Consider the following 14,681-nt stretch of genomic DNA (forward strand, 5'->3'; position numbering starts at 1 on the left):
ATAAGGCAAGGCCACTTTATGCCCTTTTTACCGAAAGAAAAAGGAACAAAATCGAGTAAAATCCGTAAATTAACAAGGAAATTCACTTTACCACCATTTTGGACGTTTTTGAAATTTCTAAAATCAACCATGGAAGTCGTAGATATGCTCGTTAGATTTCCAAGGAACTGTTACATGCTTCGATTCGATAAGGCTAGGCCACTTTATGCCTTTTTTAGTGAAAGAAAAAGGGTCAAAAGCGAGTAAAATCCGTAAATTAACAAGGAAATTAACTTAACCCTCATTTTGGCCGTTTTGAAAATTCTAATATAAACCGTGGAAGTCGTAGATATGCTTGTTAGATTTCCTAGGAACTATTACATGCTTCGATTCGATAAGGCTAGGCCACTTTATGCATTTTTTAGTGAAAGAAAATGGGTCAAAGACGAGTAAGATCCGTAAATAAACAAGGATATTCACTTAACCCCCATTTTGGCCGGTTTTGAAAATTCTAAAATCAACCATGGAAGTGATAGATATGCTTGTTAGATTTCCTACGAACTATTACATGGTTCGATTCGATAAGGCTAGGCCACTTTATGCCCTTCTTAGCGAAAGAAAACGGATCAAAATCGAGTAAAATCCATAAATTAACAAGGAAATTCACTTTAACACCATTTTGGACGTTTTTGAAATTTCTAAAATCAACCATGGAAGTCATAGATATGCTCGTTAGATTTCCAAGGAACTATTACATGCTTCGATTCGATAAGGCTAGGCCACTTTATGCCCTTTTTATGGAAAGAAAAAGGGTCAAAAACGAGTAAAATCCGTAAATTAACAAGGAAATCAACCTAACCCTCATTTTGGCCGTTTTTGAAAATTCTAAAATCAACCATGGAAGTCATAGATATGCTCGTTAGATTTCCTAGGAACTATTACATGCTTCGATTCGATAAGGCTAGGCCACTTTAAGCCTTTTTTAGTGAAAGAAAAAGGGTCAAAAACGAGTAAAATCCATAAATCAACAAGGAAATTAACTTAACCCCCATTTTGGCCGTTTTTGAAAATTCTAATATAAATCATGGAAGTCGTAGATATGCTTGTTAGATTTCCTAGGAACTATTACATGGTTCGATTCGATAATGCTAGGCCACTTTATGTCATTTTTAGTGAAAGAAAAAGGATCAAAATCGAGTAAAATCCGTAAATTAACAAGGAAATTCACTTTACCACCATTTTGGACGTTTTTGAAATTTCTAAAATCAACCATGGAAGTCGTAGATATGCTCGTTAGATTTCCAAGGAACTATTACATGCTTCGATTCGATAAGGCTAGGCCACTTTATGCCTTTTTTAGTGAAAGAAAAAGGGTCAAAAGCGAGTAAAATCCGTAAATTAACAAGGAAATTAACTTAACCCTCATTTTGGCCGTTTTGAAAATTCTAATATAAACCGTGGAAGTCGTAGATATGCCTGTTAGATTTCCTAGGAACTATTACATGCTTCGATTCGATAAGGCTAGGCCACTTTATGCATTTTTTAGTGAAAGAAAATGGGTCAAAGACGAGTAAGATCCGTAAATAAACAAGGATATTCACTTAACCCCCATTTTGGCCGGTTTTGAAAATTCTAAAATCAACCATGGAAGTGATAGATATGCTTGTTAGATTTCCTACGAACTATTACATGGTTCGATTCGATAAGGCTAGGCCACTTTATGCCCTTCTTAGCGAAAGAAAACGGATCAAAATCGAGTAAAATCCATAAATTAACAAGGAAATTCACTTTAACACCATTGTGGACGTTTTTGAAATTTCTAAAATCAACCATGGAAGTCATAGATATGCTCGTTAGATTTCCAAGGAACTATTACATGCTTCGATTCGATAAGGCTAGGCCACTTTATGCCCTTTTTATGGAAAGAAAAAGGGTCAAAAACGAGTAAAATCCGTAAATTAACAAGGAAATTAACCTAACCCTCATTTTGGCCGTTTTTGAAAATTCTAAAATCAACCATGGAAGTCATAGATATGCTCGTTAGATTTCCTAGGAACTATTACATGCTTCGATTCGATAAGGCTAGGCCACTTTAAGCCTTTTTTAGTGAAAGAAAAAGGGTCAAAAACGAGTAAAATCCATAAATCAACAAGGAAATTAACTTAACCCCCATTTTGGCCGTTTTTGAAAATTCTAATATAAATCATGGAAGTCGTAGATATGCTTGTTAGATTTCCTAGGAACTATTACATGGTTCGATTCGATAATGCTAGGCCACTTTATGTCATTTTTAGTGAAAGAAAAAGGATCAAAATCGAGTAAAATCCGTAAATTAACAAGGAAATTCACTTTACCACCATTTTGGACGTTTTTGAAATTTCTAAAATCAACCATGGAAGTCGTAGATATGCTCGTTAGATTTCCAAGGAACTATTACATGCTTCGATTCGATAAGGCTAGGCCACTTTATGCCTTTTTTAGTGAAAGAAAAAGGGTCAAAAGCGAGTAAAATCCGTAAATTAACAAGGAAATTAACTTAACCCTCATTTTGGCCGTTTTGAAAATTCTAATATAAACCGTGGAAGTCGTAGATATGCTTGTTAGATTTCCTAGGAACTATTACATGCTTCGATTCGATTAGGCTAGGCCACTTTATGCATTTTTTAGTGAAAGAAAATGGGTCAAAGACGAGTAAGATCCGTAAATAAACATGGATATTCACTTAACCCCCATTTTGGCCGGTTTTGAAAATTCTAAAATCAACCATGGAAGTGATAGATATGCTTGTTAGATTTCCTACGAACTATTACATGGTTCGATTCGATAAGGCTAGGCCACTTTATGCCCTTTTTAGCGAAAGAAAACGGATCAAAATCGAGTAAAATCCATAAATTAACAAGGAAATTCACTTTAACACCATTTTGGACGTTTTTGAAATTTCTAAAATCAACCATGGAAGTCGTAGATATGCTCGTTAGATTTCCAAGGAACTATTACATGCTTCGATTCGATAAGGCTAGGCCACTTTATGCCCTTTTTATGGAAAGAAAAAGGGTCAAAAACGAGTAAAATCCGTAAATTAACAAGGAAATTAACCTAACCCCCATTTTGGCCGTTTTTGAAAATTCTAAAATCAACCATGGAAGTCATAAATATGCTCGTTAGATTTCCTAGGAACTATTACATGCTTCGATTCGATAAGGCTAGGCCACTTTAAGCCTTTTTTAGTGAAAGAAAAAGGGTCAAAAACGAGTAAAATCCATAAATCAACAAGGAAATTAACTTAACCCCCATTTTGGCCGTTTTTGAAAATTCTAATATAAATCATGGAAGTCGTAGATATGCTTGTTAGATTTCCTAGGAACTATTACATGGTTCGATTCGATAAGGCTAGGCCACTTTATGTCATTTTTAGTGAAAGAAAAAGGATCAAAATCGAGTAAAATCCGTAAATTAACAAGGAAATTCACTTTACCACCATTTTGGACGTTTTTGAAATTTCTTAAATCAACCATGGAAGTCGTAGATATGCTCATTAGATTTCCTAGGAACTATTACATGCTTCGATTTGATAAAGCTAGGCCACTTTATGCTCTTTTTAGTGAAAGAAAAAGGGTGAAAAACGAGTAAAATCCGTAAATTAACAAGGAAATTAACCTAACCCCATTTTTGCCGTTTTTGAAAATTCTAAATTCAACCATGGAAGTAATAGATATCCTCGTTAGATTTCCTAGGAACTATTACATGCTTCGATTCGATAAGGCTAGGCCACTTTATGCCTTTTTTAGTGAAAGAAAAAGTGTCAAAAACGAATAAAATCCGTAAATTAACATGGAAATTAATTTAACCCCATTTTGGCCGTTTTGAAAATTCTAACATAATCCGTGGAAGTCGTAGATATGCTTGTTAGATTTCCTAGGAACTATTACATGGTTCGATTCGAAAAGGCTAGGCCACTTTATGCATTTTTTAGTGCAAGAAAATGGGTCAAAGACGAGTAAGATCCGTAAATAAACAAGGATATTCACTTAACCCCCATCTTGGCCGTTTTAGAAAATTCTAAAATCAACCATGGAAGTCATAGATATGCTCGTTAGAATTCCTACGAACTATTACATGGTTCGAATCGATAAGCCTAGGCCTCTTTATGCCCTTTTTAGCAAAAGAAAAGGGATCAAAATCGAGTAAAATCCGTAAATTAACAAGGAAATTCACTTTACCACCATTTTGGACGTTTTTGAAATTTCAAAAATCAACCATGGAAGTCGTAGATATGCTCGTTAGATTTCCTAGGAACTATTACATGCTTCGATTCGATAAAGCTAGGCCACTTTATGCCTTTTTTAGTGAAAGAAAAAGGGTCAAAAGCAAGTAAAATCCGTAAATTAACTAGGAAATTAACTTAACCCTCATTTTGGCCGTTTTGAAAATTCTAATATAAACCGTGGAAGTCGTAGATATGCTTGTTAGATTTCCTAGGAACTATTACATGCTTCGATTCGATAAGGCTAGGCCACTTTATGCATTTTTTAGTGAAAGAAAATGGGTCAAAGACGAGTAAGATCCGTAAATAAACAAGGATACTCACTTAACCCCCATTTTGGCCGGTTTAGAATATTCTAAAATCAACCATGGAAGAGATAGATATGCTCGTTAGATTTCCTACGAACTATTACATGGTTCGATACGATAAGGCAAGGCCACTTTATGCCCTTTTTACCGAAAGAAAAAGGAACAAAATCGAGTAAAATCCGTAAATTAACAAGGAAATTCACTTTACCACCATTTTGGACGTTTTTGAAATTTCTAAAATCAACCATGGAAGTCGTAGATATGCTCGTTAGATTTCCAAGGAACTGTTACATGCTTCGATTCGATAAGGCTAGGCCACTTTATGCCTTTTTTAGTGAAAGAAAAAGGGTCAAAAGCGAGTAAAATCCGTAAATTAACAAGGAAATTAACTTAACCATCATTTTGGCCGTTTTGAAAATTCTAATATAAACCGTGGAAGTCGTAGATATGCTTGTTAGATTTCCTAGGAACTATTACATGCTTCGATTCGATAAGGCTAGGCCACTTTATGCATTTTTTAGTGAAAGAAAATGGGTCAAAGACGAGTAAGATCCGTAAATAAACAAGGATATTCACTTAACCCCCATTTTGGCCGGTTTTGAAAATTCTAAAATCAACCATGGAAGTGATAGATATGCTTGTTAGATTTCCTACGAACTATTACATGGTTCGATTCGATAAGGCTAGGCCACTTTATGCCCTTTTTAGCGAAAGAAAACGGATCAAAATCGAGTAAAATCCATAAATTAACAAGGAAATTCACTTTAACACCATTTTGGACGTTTTTGAAATTTCTAAAATCAACCATGGAAGTCATAGATATGCTCGTTAGATTTCCAAGGAACTATTACATGCTTCGATTCGATAAGGCTAGGCCACTTTATGCCCTTTTTATGGAAAGAAAAAGGGTCAAAAACGAGTAAAATCCGTAAATTAACAAGGAAATTAACCTAACCCTCATTTTGGCCGTTTTTGAAAATTCTAAAATCAACCATGGAAGTCATAGATATGCTCGTTAGATTTCCTAGGAACTATTACATGCTTCGATTCGATAAGGCTAGGCCACTTTAAGCCTTTTTTAGTGAAAGAAAAAGGGTCAAAAACGAGTAAAATCCATAAATCAACAAGGAAATTAACTTAACCCCCATTTTGGCCGTTTTTGAAAATTCTAATATAAATCATGGAAGTCGTAGATATGCTTGTTAGATTTCCTAGGAACTATTACATGGTTCGATTCGATAATGCTAGGCCACTTTATGTCATTTTTAGTGAAAGAAAAAGGATCAAAATCGAGTAAAATCCGTAAATTAACAAGGAAATTCACTTTACCACCATTTTGGACGTTTTTGAAATTTCTTAAATCAACCATGGAAGTCGTAGATATGCTCATTAGATTTCCTAGGAACTATTACATGCTTCGATTTGATAAAGCTAGGCCACTTTATGCTCTTTTTAGTGAAAGAAAAAGGGTGAAAAACGAGTAAAATCCGTAAATTAACAAGGAAATTAACCTAACCCCATTTTTGCCATTTTTGAAAATTCTAAAATCAACCATGGAAGTAATAGATATGCTCGTTAGATTTCCTAGGAACTATTACATGCTTCGATTCGATAAGGCTAGGCCACTTTATGCCTTTTTTAGTGAAAGAAAAAGGGTCAAAAACGAATAAAATCCGTAAATTAACATGGAAATTAACTTAACCCCATTTTGGCCGTTTTGAAAATTCTAATATAATCCGTGGAAGTCGTAGATATACTTGTTAGACTTCCTAGGAACTATTGCATGGTTCGATTCGAAAAGGCTAGGCCACTTTATGCATTTTTTAGTGCAAGAAAATGGGTCAAAGATGAGTAAGATCCGTAAATAAACAAGGATATTCACTTAACCCCCATCTTGGCCATTTTTGAAAATTCTAAAATCAACCATGGAAGTCATAGATATGCTCGTTAGAATTCCTACGAACTATTACATGGTTCGAATCGATAAGCCTAGGCCTCTTTATGCCCTTTTTAGCAAAAGAAAAAGGATCAAAATCGAGTAAAATCCGTAAATTAACAAGGAAATTCACTTTACCACCATTTTGGACGTTTTTGAAATTTCTAAAATCAACCATGGAAGTCGTAGATATGCTCGTTAGATTTCCTATGAACTATTACATGCTTCGATTCGATAAAGCTAGGCCACTTTATGCCCTTTTTAGTGAAAGAAAAAGGGTGAAAAACGAGTAAAATCTGTAAATTAAGAAGGAAATTAACTTAACCCTCATTTTGGACGTTTTTGAAATTTCTAAAATCAACCATGGAAGTCGTAGATATGCTCGTTAGATTTCCTAGGAACTATTACATGCTTCGATTCGATAAGGCTAGGCCACTTTATGCATTTTTTAGTGAAAGAAAATGGGTCAAAGACGAGTAAGATCCGTAAATAAACAAGGATATTCACTTAACCCCCATTTTGGCCGGTTTTGAAAATTCTAAAATCAACCATGGAAGTGATAGATATGCTCGTTAGATTTCCTACGAACTATTACATGGTTCGATTCGATAAGGCTAGGCCACTTTATGCCATTTTTAGTGAAAGAAAAAGGATCAAAATCGAGTAAAATCCGTAAATTAACCAGGAAATTCATTTTACCACCATTTTGGACGTTTTTGAAATTTCTAATATCAACCATGGAAGTCGTAGATATGCTCGTTAGATTTCCTAGGAACTATTACATGCTTCGATTCGATAAAGCTAGGCCACTTTATGCCCTTTTTAGGGAAAGAAAAAGGGTGAAAAACGAGTAAAATCCGTAAATTAAGAAGGAAATTAACTTAACCCTCATTTTGGCCGTTTTGAAAATTCTAATATAAACCGTGGAAGTCGTAGATATGCTTGTTAGATTTCCTAGGAACTATTACATGCTTCGATTCGATAAGGCTAGGCCACTTTATGCATTTTTTAGTGAAAGAAAATGGGTCAAAGACGAGTAAGATCCGTAAATAAACAAGGATATTCACTTAACCCCCATTTTGGCCGGTTTTGAAAATTCTAAAATCAACCATGGAAGTGATAGATATGCTCGTTAGATTTCCTACGAACTATTACATGGTTCGATTCGATAAGGCTAGGCCACTTTATGCCATTTTTAGTGAAAGAAAAAGGATCAAAATCGAGTAAAATCCGTAAATTAACCAGGAAATTCATTTTACCACCATTTTGGACGTTTTTGAAATTTCTAATATCAACCATGGAAGTCGTAGATATGCTCGTTAGATTTCCTAGGAACTATTACATGCTTCGATTCGATAAAGCTAGGCCACTTTATGCCCTTTTTAGTGAAAGAAAAAGGGTGAAAAACGAGTAAAATCCGTAAATTAGCAAGGAAATAAACCTAACCCCCATTTTGGCCGTTTTTGAAAATTCTAAAATCAACCATGGAAGTAATAGATATGCTCGTTAGATTTCCTAGGAACTATTACATGCTTCGATTCGATAAGGCTAGGCCACTTTATGCCTTTTTTAGTGAAAGAAAAAGGGTCAAAAACGAGTAAAATCGGTAAATTAACAAGGAAATTAACTTAACCCTCATTTTGGCAGTTTTGAAAATTCTAATATAAACCGTGGAAGTCGTAGATATGCTTGTTAGATTTCCTAGGAACGATTACATGCTTCGATTCGATAAGGCTAGGCCACTTTATGCATTTTTTAGTGAAAGAAAATGGGTCAAAGATGAGTAAGATCCGTAAATAAACAAGGATATTCACTTAACCCCCATTTTGGCCGGTTTTGAAAATTCTAAAATCAACCATGGAAGTAATAGATATGCTCGTTAGATTTCCTAGGAACTATTACATGCTTCGATTCGATAAAGCTAGGCCACTTTTTGCCCTTTTTAGGGAAAGAAAAAGGGTGAAAAACGAGTAAAATCCGTAAATTAAGAAGGAAATTAACTTAACCCTCATTTTGGACGTTTTTGAAATTTCTAAAATCAACCATGGAAGTCGTAGATATGCTCGTTAGATTTCCTAGGAACTATTACATGCTTCGATTTGATAAGGCTAGGCCACTTTATGCATTTTTTAGTGAAAGAAAATGGGTCAAAGACGAGTAAGATCCATAAATAAACAAGGATATTCACTTAACCCCCATTTTGGCCGGTTTTGAAAATTCTAAAATCAACCATGGAAGTGATAGATATGCTTGTTAGATTACCTACGAACTATTACATGGTTCGATTCGATAAAGCTAGGCCACTTTATGCCCTTTTTAGTGAAAGAAAAAGGGTGAAAAACGAGTAAAATCCGTAAATTAACAAGGAAATTAACCTAACCCCCATTTTTGCCGTTTTTGAAAATTCTAATATAAACCGTGGAAGTCGTAGATATGCTTGTTAGATTTCCTAGGAACTATTACATGCTTCGATTCGATAAGGCTAGGCCACTTTATGCATTTTTTAGTGAAAGAAAATGGGTCAAAGACGAGTAAGATCCGTAAATAAATAAGGATATTCACTTAACCCCCATTTTGGCCGGTTTTGAAAATTCTAAAATCAACCATGGAAGTGATAGATATGCTCGTTAGATTTCCTACGAACTATTACATGGTTCGATTCGATAAGGCTAGGCCACTTTATGCCATTTTTAGTGAAAGAAAAAGGATCAAAATCGAGTAAAATCCGTAAATTAACAAGGAAATTCATTTTACCACCATTTTGGACGTTTTTGAAATTTTAAAAATCAACCGTGGAAGTCGTAGATATGCTCGTTAGATTTCCTAGGAACTATTACATGGTTTGATTCGATAAAGCTAGGCCACTTTATGCCCTTTTTAGGGAAAGAAAAAGGGTAAAAAACGAGTAAAATCTGTAAATTAAGAAGGAAATTAACTTAACCCTCATTTTGGCCGTTTTGAAAATTCTAATATAAACCGTGGAAGTCGTAGATATGCTTGTTAGATTTCCTAGGAACTATTACATGCTTCGATTCGATAAGGCTAGGCCACTTTATGCATTTTTTAGTGAAAGAAAATGGGTCAAAGACGAGTAAGATCCGTAAATAAACAAGGATATTCACTTAACCCCCATTTTGGCCGGTTTTGAAAATTCTAAAATCAACCATGGAAGTGATAGATATGCTTGTTAGATTACCTACGAACTATTACATGGTTCGATTCGATAAAGCTAGGCCACTTTATGCCCTTTTTAGTGAAAGAAAAAGGGTGAAAAACGAGTAAAATCCGTAAATTAACAAGGAAATTAACCTAACCCCCATTTTTGCCGTTTTTGAAAATTCTAATATAAACCGTGGAAGTCGTAGATATGCTTGTTAGATTTCCTAGGAACTATTACATGCTTCGATACGATAAGGCTAGGCCACTTTATGCATTTTTTAGTGAAAGAAAATGGGTCAAAGACGAGTAAGATCCGTAAATAAACAAGGATATTCACTTAACCCCCATTTTGGCCGGTTTTTAAAATTCTAAAATCAACCATGGAAGTGATAGATATGCTCGTTAGATTTCCTACGAATTATTACATGGTTCGATTCGATAAGGCTAGGCCACTTTATGCCATTTTTAGTGAAAGAAAAAGGATCAAAATCGAGTAAAATCCGTAAATTAACCAGGAAATTCATTTTACACCATTTTGGACGTTTTTGAAATTTCTAATATCAACCATGGAAGTCGTAGATATGCTCGTTAGATTTCCTAGGAACTATTACATGCTTCGATTCGATAAAGCTAGGCCACTTTATCCCCTTTTTAGTGAAAGAAAAAGGGTGAAAAACGAGTAAAATCCGTAAATTAGCAAGGAAATAAACCTAACCCCCATTTTGGCCGTTTATGAAAATTCTAAAATCAACCATGGAAGTAATAGATATGCTCGTTAGATTTCCTAGGAACTATTACATGCTTCGATTCGATAAGGCTAGGCCACTTTATGCCTTTTTTAGTGAAAGAAAAAGGGTCAAAAACGAGTAAAATCGGTAAATTAACAAGGAAATTAACTTAACCCTCATTTTGGCAGTTTTGAAAATTCTAATATAAACCGTGGAAGTCGTAGATATGCTTGTTAGATTTCCTAGGAACGATTACATGCTTCGATTCGATAAGGCTAGGCCACTTTATGCATTTTTTAGTGAAAGAAAATGGGTCAAAGATGAGTAAGATCCGTAAATAAACAAGGATATTCACTTAACCCCCATTTTGGCCGGTTTTGAAAATTCTAAAATCAACCATGGAAGTAATAGATATGCTCGTTAGATTTCCTAGGAACTATTACATGCTTCGATTCGATAAAGCTAGGCCACTTTTTGCCCTTTTTAGGGAAAGAAAAAGGGTGAAAAACGAGTAAAATCCGTAAATTAAGAAGGAAATTAACTTAACCCTCATTTTGGACGTTTTTGAAATTTCTAAAATCAACCATGGAAGTCGTAGATATGCTCGTTAGATTTCCTAGGAACTATTACATGCTTCGATTTGATAAGGCTAGGCCACTTTATGCATTTTTTAGTGAAAGAAAATGGGTCAAAGACGAGTAAGATCCATAAATAAACAAGGATATTCACTTAACCCCCATTTTGGCCGGTTTTGAAAATTCTAAAATCAACCATGGAAGTGATAGATATGCTTGTTAGATTACCTACGAACTATTACATGGTTCGATTCGATAAAGCTAGGCCACTTTATGCCCTTTTTAGTGAAAGAAAAAGGGTGAAAAACGAGTAAAATCCGTAAATTAACAAGGAAATTAACCTAACCCCCATTTTTGCCGTTTTTGAAAATTCTAATATAAACCGTGGAAGTCGTAGATATGCTTGTTAGATTTCCTAGGAACTATTACATGCTTCGATACGATAAGGCTAGGCCACTTTATGCATTTTTTAGTGAAAGAAAATGGGTCAAAGACGAGTAAGATCCGTAAATAAACAAGGATATTCACTTAACCCCCATTTTGGCCGGTTTTGAAAATTCTAAAATCAACCATGGAAGTGATAGATATGCTCGTTAGATTTCCTACGAACTATTACATGGTTCGATTCGATAAGGCTAGGCCACTTTATGCCATTTTTAGTGAAAGAAAAAGGATCAAAATCGAGTAAAATCCGTAAATTAACAAGGAAATTCATTTTACCACCATTTTGGACGTTTTTGAAATTTCAAAAATCAACCATGGAAGTCGTAGATATGCTCGTTAGATTTCCTAGGAACTATTACATGTTTTGATTCGATAAAGCTAGGCCACTTTATGCCCTTTTTAGGGAAAGAAAAAGGGTGAAAAACGAGTAAAATCCGTAAATTAAGAAGGAAATTAACTTAACCCTCATTTTGGCCGTTTTGAAAATTCTAATATAAACCGTGGAAGTCGTAGATATGCTTGTTAGATTTCCTAGGAACTATTACATGCTTCGATTCGATAAGGCTAGGCCACTTTATGCATTTTTTAGTGAAAGAAAATGGGTCAAAGACGAGTAAGATCCGTAAATAAACAAGGATATTCACTTAACCCCCATTTTGGCCGGTTTTGAAAATTCTAAAATCAACCATGGAAGTGATAGATATGCTTGTTAGATTACCTACGAACTATTACATGGTTCGATTCGATAAGGCTAGGCCACTTTATGCCATTTTTAGTGAAAGAAAAAGGATCAAAATCGAGTAAAATCCGTAAATTAACAAGGAAATTCATTTTACCACCATTTTGGACGTTTTTGAAATTTCAAAAATCAACCATGGAAGTCGTAGATATGCTCGTTAGATTTCCTAGGAACTATTACATGTTTTGATTCGATAAAGCTAGGCCACTTTATGCCCTTTTTAGGGAAAGAAAAAGGGTGAAAAACGAGTAAAATCCGTAAATTAAGAAGGAAATTAACTTAACCCTCATTTTGGCCGTTTTGAAAATTCTAATATAAACCGTGGAAGTCGTAGATATGCTTGTTAGATTTCCTAGGAACTATTACATGCTTCGATTCGATAAGGCTAGGCCACTTTATGCATTTTTTAGTGAAAGAAAATGGGTCAAAGACGAGTAAGATCCGTAAATAAACAAGGATATTCACTTAACCCCCATTTTGGCCGGTTTTGAAAATTCTAAAATCAACCATGGAAGTGATAGATATGCTTGTTAGATTACCTACGAACTATTACATGGTTCGATTCGATAAAGCTAGGCCACTTTGTGCCCTTTTTAGGGAAAGAAAAAGGGTGAAAAACGAGTAAAATCCGTAAATTAAGAAGGAAATTAACTTAACCCTCATTTTGGCCGTTTTGAAAATTCTAATATAAACCGTGGAAGTCGTAGATATGCTTGTTAGATTTCCTAGGAACTATTACATGCTTCGATTCGATAAGGCTAGGCCACTTTATGCATTTTTTAGTGAAAGAAAATGGGTCAAAGACGAGTAAGATCCGTAAATAAACAAGGATATTCACTTAACCCCCATTTTGGCCGGTTTTGAAAATTCTAAAATCAACCATGGAAGTGATAGATATGCTTGTTAGATTACCTACGAACTATTACATGGTTCGATTCGATAAAGCTAGGCCACTTTATGCCCTTTTTAGTGAAAGAAAAACGGTGAAAAACGAGTAAAATCCGTAAATTAACAAGGAAATTAACCTAACCCCCATTTTTGCCGTTTTGGAAAATTCTAATATAAACCATGGAAGTCGTAGATATGCTTGTTAGATTTCCTAGGAACTATTACATGCTTCGATTCGATAAGGCTAGGCCACTTTATGCATTTTTTAGTGAAAAAAAATGGGTCAAAGACGAGTAAGATCCGTAAATAAACAAGGATATTCACTTAATCCCCATTTTGGCCGGTTTTGAAAATTCTAAAATCAACCATGGAAGTGATAGATATGCTCGTTAGATTTCCTACGAACTATTACATGGTTCGATTCGATAAGGCTAGGCCACTTTATGCCATTTTTAGTGAAAGAAAAAGGATCAAAATCGAGTAAAATCCGTAAATTAACAAGGAAATTCATTTTACCACCATTTTGGACGTTTTTGAAATTTCAAAAATCAACCATGGAAGTCGTAGATATGCTCGTTAGATTTCCTAGGAACTATTACATGCTTTGATTCGATAAAGCTAGGCCACTTTATGCCCTTTTTAGGGAAAGAAAAAGGGTGAAAAACGAGTAAAATCCGTAAATTGAGAAGGAAATTAACTTAACCCTCATTTTGGCCGTTTTGAAAATTCTAATATAAACCGTGGAAGTCGTAGATATGCTTGTTAGATTTCCTAGGAACTATTACATGCTTCGATTCGATAAGGCTAGGCCACTTTATGCATTTTTTAGTGAAAGAAAATGGGTCAAAGACGAGTAAGATCCATAAATAAACAAGGATATTCACTTAACCCCCATTTTGGCCGGTTTTGAAAATTCTAAAATCAACCATGGAAGTGATAGATATGCTTGTTAGATTACCTACGAACTATTACATGGTTCGATTCGATAAAGCTAGGCCACTTTATGCCCTTTTTAGTGAAAGAAAAAGGGTGAAAAACGAGTAAAATCCGTAAATTAACAAGGAAATTAACCTAACCCCCATTTTTGCCGTTTTTGAAAATTCTAATATAAACCATGGAAGTCGTAGATATGCTTGTTAGATTTCCTAGGAACTATTACATGCTTCGATACGATAAGGCTAGGCCACTTTATGCATTTTTTAGTGAAAGAAAATGGGTCAAAGACGAGTAAGATCCGTAAATAAACAAGGATATTCACTTAACCCCCATTTTGGCCGGTTTTGAAAATTCTAAAATCAACCATGGAAGTGATAGATATGCTCGTTAGATTTCCTACGAACTATTACATGGTTCGATTCGATAAGGCTAGGCCACTTTATGCCATTTTTAGTGAAAGAAAAAGGATCAAAATCGAGTAAAATCCGTAAATTAACAAGGAAATTCATTTTACCACCATTTTGGACGTTTTTGAAATTTCAAAAATCAACCATGGAAGTCGTAGATATGCTCGTTAGATTTCCTAGGAACTATTACATGCTTTGATTCGATAAAGCTAGGCCACCTTATGCCCTTTTTAGGGAAAGAAAAAGGGTGAAAAACGAGTAAAATCCGTAAATTAAGAAGGAAATTAACTTAACCCTCATTTTGGCCGTTTTGAAAAT

The sequence above is a fragment of the Medicago sativa genome, chromosome 7 (assembly GCF_051527215.1).
Source record: "Medicago sativa cultivar Bolivia chromosome 7, Bolivia_mono, whole genome shotgun sequence".
NCBI lineage: Eukaryota > Viridiplantae > Streptophyta > Magnoliopsida > Fabales > Fabaceae > Medicago > Medicago sativa.